A 6,962-nucleotide genomic window follows, 5' to 3' on the forward strand; every position below is an offset into this window, starting at 1 on the left:
CTCATCATCTTCACGGTCAAAGCTGATTCACCAGCACACCTGGGTTTCAGTCCACAGGACGGAGGAGGAGAGCACAATGCAGGAACACCCAATGTCAGAAGTCCCAGCCCCAGCCTGTGTCACTTCTCACAGACCATTGGTGGAAACTTAGTCACATGACCACGCCTACCCAAGAAAGGTTGAAAATGCCTACCTGAGCAGCCTGTGCCCGGGAGAATCCTGTTACTGTGGAAGCAGAGGAGGAGGGATTTGGATGGGCAGCTATCAGCCTCCACCACAGATGTGAAATTGTGACTTAAGGAGACTAAGTGGCTTGGCCAAGATCCCCAGGGTAATAAGTCACAGTTCAAGCCTCCACTCCAAGGTGCAGACCCCCGAGTGCACCCACTGCCCCTCTGATCGCTTGGAGCTTGTCAGTCTGAGAGTAGGAATAAGGCAGGTAGGACTTACCACAAGGGACAGTAGGAAGGGCTCTTTGGTAAGGGACATGGCTCATAGGTGTCTCCACTTTAGACCCTTGCTAATGTTCTGCTGTTGGATTGGCCTCTCCACGCTCACTATGAAACATGACATTGCACAAAAGCCGGATTTTCCTTTATAATTGGTGTACTGAGCAGCCAAAGGTTACAGCAGCTTGGGTTTTTGTTTTTCTATGAAAGTACTCTATTTTGTTTTCATATTTCTTTATTTCTTTCTAATGGCTCAGGTCTCAAAAGCCCTGGCCTCTCTGCATCTCTGGAGGGGCCTGAATACATGGGTAGAAATGACAGTCGTGCCAGGAGAAAAATGACAAGGGCGGGGAGAGAGGGACAGAGAAAGCATTGGAGGAGATTTTCATCAAATGGAGAGGGATTCCGCCACAAGGGGAATTACTAAATGCCTCTGGGACCGTTGTGACACACATGTCTCCAACTCAGGGACACCATCAGCAAGTCACTCGCCACCAGTAGACAATTTAACACAGCGAGCGTCCTTCTAGCCCTAGCTTTGTTGGGGAAGGTGTTACATTTTGAGTTTTAATGAGGAAGTTTCACTTTGCCCACTTAGGAGGCTTCTGTACAAACGCTCCTGCTAATTCCCACTCAAGGGAGAGCCATGGGGAAGACGGGGGAGGACCAAGATCTGAGAACTGAAATGGAATACTTTGAACATGGGCTACTTCCCAGGGAACCTGAGTAGCTCCCCATGGCATCTGGGCAGAAATTCGGCCCCATTGTCCAGAAAGTGTGGGCAGCCAGCTCAGGCAGCTGTCTGTGGGGAGCTTGCCAGAGCCCAGGCCAGTGCTTGCTGGACATACAAGCTCTTGTCCCCAGCCAGAGAACTGGGTGTCCTTTGGCTCAGTTACCCAGATAACATCAGAAACTTGGAGACAGGAAATTGAACAACCACAAGCAGGTTCGACCCCTCGGGAAGGATGTCTGAGTCTCCATAAAAGTCCACACTAGCCCAGCGCCTGGATACAGTAACTCTAGCTGCCCCCAGACCTCACTGGCTTGGGACCGCTGAAGTTTATTCTTCACCCAAACGAAGTCCGAATTGGGCGTAGAGGCAGGCAGCTCTTCTCCAAGCGGTTAGTCAGAGCTCCTGGTCCCTTCCCTCTCGTGGCCGCACCATCTTCAGCGCTGGGCCTCCAGGGGTGCCAAACTCATCTGCACTGAAATGGCAGAGCGGGAGAGACATGGAAAATCCACCCCCCAGGGAAGGTTTTTATGAGTCAGACCTGGACGTGGCGATTTCACTTCCACCCACATTCTGGGGTTAGAACTCTGCCAAGTGGCCAGGGCCGCAAGGGAGGCGGGAAATACGGTCCAGCAGTGTGCCCAGGGAGCCGAGGAAATGGTGAGTGGTGGGTGATGAGTGCCATGCACAAAGAGTCATCTCCCCAGGGCCCCAACAAGAACAATCATAACAGTATATCACATTTACCTATCCTTGCTTGGGGCCAAGCAGTGTTCAAAGCACTTTATATCTAGCAACCCTTTTAATCCTCCCAACAATTCTGTAATCATCAGTTTACAGATGAAGGAGCCCAAGGCTCTGAGTGGTTAAGTAACTTGCCCAAAGTCACACAGCTGGTAAGTGACAAAGCGGGGATTCGAAGCCAGGCAGTCTGGATCCAGGATCTCTGCTCTTCATCGTCCTGCCTCAAGAATGCATCTTCCCGTCCAAGCTCTCCTTTGACAGAGGGGGAAACTGAGACCCAGAAAAGACACAGAGAGACGGAAGCTCAGAGCTCACCCGCCTGCACGTGTAAGTCATCCTTTAACGCCTGCTAGGTGATGGATTGGTGGTTCTGCCTTTGTAGATAATTCAAAATGTTTTTAAAATATCAAGCACGGCTTTCAGGCTGGACACCAACTTTCACATGGTCCACCATCCTTGTGCTGAGGCAAAAAGCTGAATAGGAGGCTGGGATCAACTCAGACTCAGCCCATTTGATAATAAATTAGCAAACTGCGACTCTTTTGGGCAATTAAAAAAAAAGAGGGGGCCCCAGAGGAGATTTACCACTGGGTGGCATAGTAAAGTGCCCCCCAAAGTAACACTGATACTTTAATGGCTGCTACGCAATGTGGGTAAATGGCTGTTATACAATGGGTGGGTGTGACTCAGCGTTTTCAATTAATTTAAAGGATTTCGGATGAACGCTGTCAGTTAGCTTTGAGGCCTGTACTTTCTCTCTTCCCTCTTTTAAACCAGGTTCTGAAAGCAAATTCTTACCTGCGGTGTGGAGATATTTCAGAAGATCTCCAAGGAGAGAAAGAAAGAGCTTTTGTGAGAGCACACGCAGTAAGTAACCTTCTCCCCTTCGACTGCTAACCCTGTGCTCCGTGGGGTCATGTGTGTGAACAGTCATGAGGCCGTTCAAGCCAAGAGAATTCTAATCCCTCAGGCCGCTGGTAAATAATAATGTGTAAACTCATGCTTAGTATTCTGTTGCAAAGGCCAGTGATCCAAGGACGGTTGGTAGTCCGTCAGAGAACTCTGCTTTTGAATTAACACTTCAAAGTCTCCCTCTGTGGATCTGGTCTTTCGGTTTTGGTTCCAACAGAACCTTCTCTCAGGCACCCCACTAATGCCCCACCGCCTTCGGACACATTTGTGGGCAGGCTTTTCTCTGTAAAGAGGGAAGTTTCCTGCCACCACTTCTCACCTTTTCAGCAACCTCTCCGGTCTGCATGGAGGGAGTCTGAGGTGGAGACCCCGGTGTCTTTGAGGAAGAGAAAGTATCTGACCTTGAGGAGACACATACTTGCAGGACATTTGTGCCCTTGGGCAACAATTTAACAAATGGAGCCCCGGTGACCTGTAAGAGATGGAGCCTTTCTGGGACAGCGGTAATTTTCTCCCTGCCACAGAGCATTAATATTCAGTAGCTGAGTTCCATAGCCAAGAACCACGTGATGATTTTTAGAGGCACTCATAGTGGGACCAGGGGAGAATTTGGGGAGGCCATGCCCTGCCCGGGATGGAGTCACTGCTGGTCCCTCTCGTTTTCCCCATCTTCTGTCCACTTTCCTGTCACTTCTGTTCCCTGAGCCCAACTGCCCTGATTCCAATCAAGATATCAAAGTCTTGTCCAAATTCCTACAAAATCAAATGATTTCTACCAAGAATTAGAACACAATGCATCACCATCTTTGGGGTACAGATGCCTTAGAAAATGTGATGAATGCTATAGACTCTGAGCCCCCCACCCCAGGAGAGTGTACAAACTAGACACATCAGCTTTTGCATACCATTTCTGCAGGAGTGGAACCCTTCCCCCAAAGCCATCTTCTAAGGACTTTCAAGAACCTCTGGTTTAAGGTGGATCCTCACCCACCCCCAAGACCTCACCAAGGACTATTTATATTTTAGAAACAAACTGAAAAACCAAACAGCCTTAGATGCTCAAAGAAGTGAAGATCAATGACTTTGCTGGCTCTCCAAGGAGAGAAAGAGAATTCTAATACTGACACTGAAAAGGTTTAGAGGGTCTATGTTTAAACAAATTTTGGAAATACCTTATGCTATAATCTCCTTTTGGAAATCCACAAAGTGTATTAAAGGCTCTGAGAAGATCCGCAGCAATGGAGCATTTTTATTTTGCTAAATTCAACATTTCCCAAACTGATTTGGCCCCGCTTTCCTTTCTGCTCCTATCACCAGTTAATAACCCCATAGCACTGGTGCTTTGAGGAATCCTGCTATAGCCCAATCCCTGTACTTTACAGATGGGGAAACTGAGGCCCAGAAAAGGGGCATGCCTTTCCCAGGGTGACAGTGAGTCAGTGGTGAAGCCAGGCCTTGGTTCCCTGGCTCGTAGCTCTTTCCATTTGGCAAACTGCCCAGCACAGAGGTCTTCTCTGAGGACAGGAAGGGCAGCGCTGTCCTCAACCTTGTCTTTCCTCTAAAAGGAGGCAGGAGAACAGAAAGCAGAAACAATATCTGAGGCACTGAGGGCAGAGGGCATTGTCAGTGCCCCAGGTTTAATGCTCAGACGCACTCCCCAGGTCATCACAGCCCAGAGCCCCAACGGACGTGTGGATTTCCTTCCAGGGTGATACCCTGAGGGCGTGGCGTGCTCGTTTCGAGGGCCCCAGGCAAGACCAGCCCAGCACAGGTTATGGAATGGGGACCTGAAGCCTAGGCCTGGCTCTCAGGGACATTTACAGCATCACTGGGGAAACCCAATGTGCCATCCCTGGGAGTACAGACAACTGGCAAAACCCCATCCCCAGTGCACACCTTTGTAATCAGCAAAACCAAATCCACTCTGACGGTTGAGAGGGGCAGGCTCAGGGCCCCTGGGAAGCTGTGCACCAACTACGTTAGGGATGAACCTCCCCTTCTGTTTGCTTGTTTAAAACCTGCAAATGATGGACTCCATCCTCCCACTGCTCCAAAGCCTGGTCTGTGACTAAATGGGGGAATCCCCCCTCCCTGCCCACGTCCCAAAATCTTGACTCTTAGGAATGGCAACTTACTCCCATAGGACACCGCTGATGGCATTTTCCTGGCCCCACTATCTGAGCCTCTCCTCAACTTCCTAAGGCCAGGAGTGTCCTTTGGTTCTTTGCTAAAGACACAGCAATCATGTGATCATTTGCTCAGAAATCAAAGGATGCTAAGGGTTGCTAAGACGTTGAATGGAAAAGGTCTGAGGTTTTTCTATTTAAAAAAACCCAACAATCCTCCTTATCATGCTTATAACTATGCGAAAAATGTGTGCGTTACTACGTGTGGGTAGAAACTGGAAAGAAAAATATCTCCTTTGATGAAAGGAAAAAAGCAATGCCTTTAGTGGGGTCCTGAGCCATTCCCCGGATAGCGGGCTGAGTCCCTATTTTCTTTAGTGGAGGGAGTTCCTATAGTGGAGCCACCTGAGCCCGGAGCCTGCTGAGGCCCTCACAGCACCTCTGGGCTGACATGATGCACTTGGGAAAAAGGACACGTGGCTTTCCTCCAGACACCCCTGTCTGGATGGATCAGTGCCTTTCCCTCAAGAAGAGGTGGGGTGCCGGTTTGGGCTGCCTCGGGGCACATTCCTGCAGCCAGCAAGCCCAGAGGAGGCAATTCTCAAGACAAGAGGCACAGACAATGTCACCACCATCTGCCGAGGAAGCCGCATGTCAGGCAGCTCTGGACAGCCAGCAGTACCCCTGTACCAGATCCCTGGAAAAAGGGAGCACCCTCGCCAGGCACCTGCCTCTCTAAGGTCCCTGCACTCCGCCCCACCCCTCCCCACTTCTGCCCGTCGGCTGTGCTGCCCCCCAGACTCCACACCCACCAGCACTGGGCTTCGTCTCCCATTTTTGGCCCCGCTGTTGCCCGTTGGGTTTGTCCTTTGATCTTGGTTTCCCCCATCCAGTCCTTGGAGGCCATCATGGACTTGCTTTGTCTTATGTTTCTGGCTAGGTCCACAATTAGTTTCTCTCTGCCCCCCGTGTTGATTGTTGTCTGGACTGACCAACCCTTGACTCCCCTTGAATGGCGATCTGGTGAGTTTCAAAGGTGAGACAAGAGCATGCATATGGAAGCACCAACCTCCGTCAGCGTCTGGCTCACGGAAGATGCTCAGCTGAGTTACTTCCTTCCTGCTTTATCTTCCTACTTCTTAGATCTCCAGGCTTCTGAAACCTATGAGTGACCTACACTAATGCCATTCTCTTTTCAGTACTGGATCTAGTACTGGTCATGCTGGAATGGCAACTGAACATCATCTCACATGCCATTTCCAATCAACTGGCAATGACTTCCCAGAGCACTGTGCTAAAATGGAGAAGTATGAGTCTAGGCTCCATGGGAAAGAATTCCAGGATGGACCAACAATGTCTGCCATGAGCACAAGGGGGCTGGGGAACCGAATGCTGGGTGAACATGTGCAGTTCCTGGACACACCCTAGTTCTGGTCTCGTCTCCATCACCAAGTGTGTGACAGTAAGAAAATCACTTCCCTTCTCCAAGCCTCAGTTTCCTCATCTCTAAGTGACAGAGGAGTCCCTGCCAGTTCAGTAAGTCACCCTGAGCCCCTCATATACTAAGAAAGAACAGAATATTAGTGAGTGACCTTTGGGCCCCTTGTCCATCAAAGACCTGGCTCAGGAATCCTTTGCTGCATGTCCCCCCAGCACCCCCCAGCACGCCGCTTCTGAGCAGTTTCCCAGGTTTGGGGTCTCACCTTTATTCCTAATGGCAGGCCTGCTGGCTGTGGCTCCAAACCCCTAAATTGGGAAATGTTCAACTGAAGGTTGTTTACATTGTGTATTCAGAGTGCAAGTGGTGTTTGAGAAGTGTTGCCATGGAAACAGGGAAGTGAGGAGGCAGCTAACTATGAAGAGAAATAATCCAATATTAACACACACAAGCTACGCTCTTGGGCTGCTGTAAATGAAATAGCATGTTACTGGGCAGGCAGCCTCTGTACATGTGCCTGGCCTTAGTCTTAGAAGAGAAACTACCTCCTGAGTCTACTTTGT

The sequence above is a fragment of the Eschrichtius robustus genome, chromosome 1, assembly GCF_028021215.1.
Source record: "Eschrichtius robustus isolate mEscRob2 chromosome 1, mEscRob2.pri, whole genome shotgun sequence".
NCBI classification, from domain to species: Eukaryota; Metazoa; Chordata; class Mammalia; order Artiodactyla; family Eschrichtiidae; genus Eschrichtius; species Eschrichtius robustus.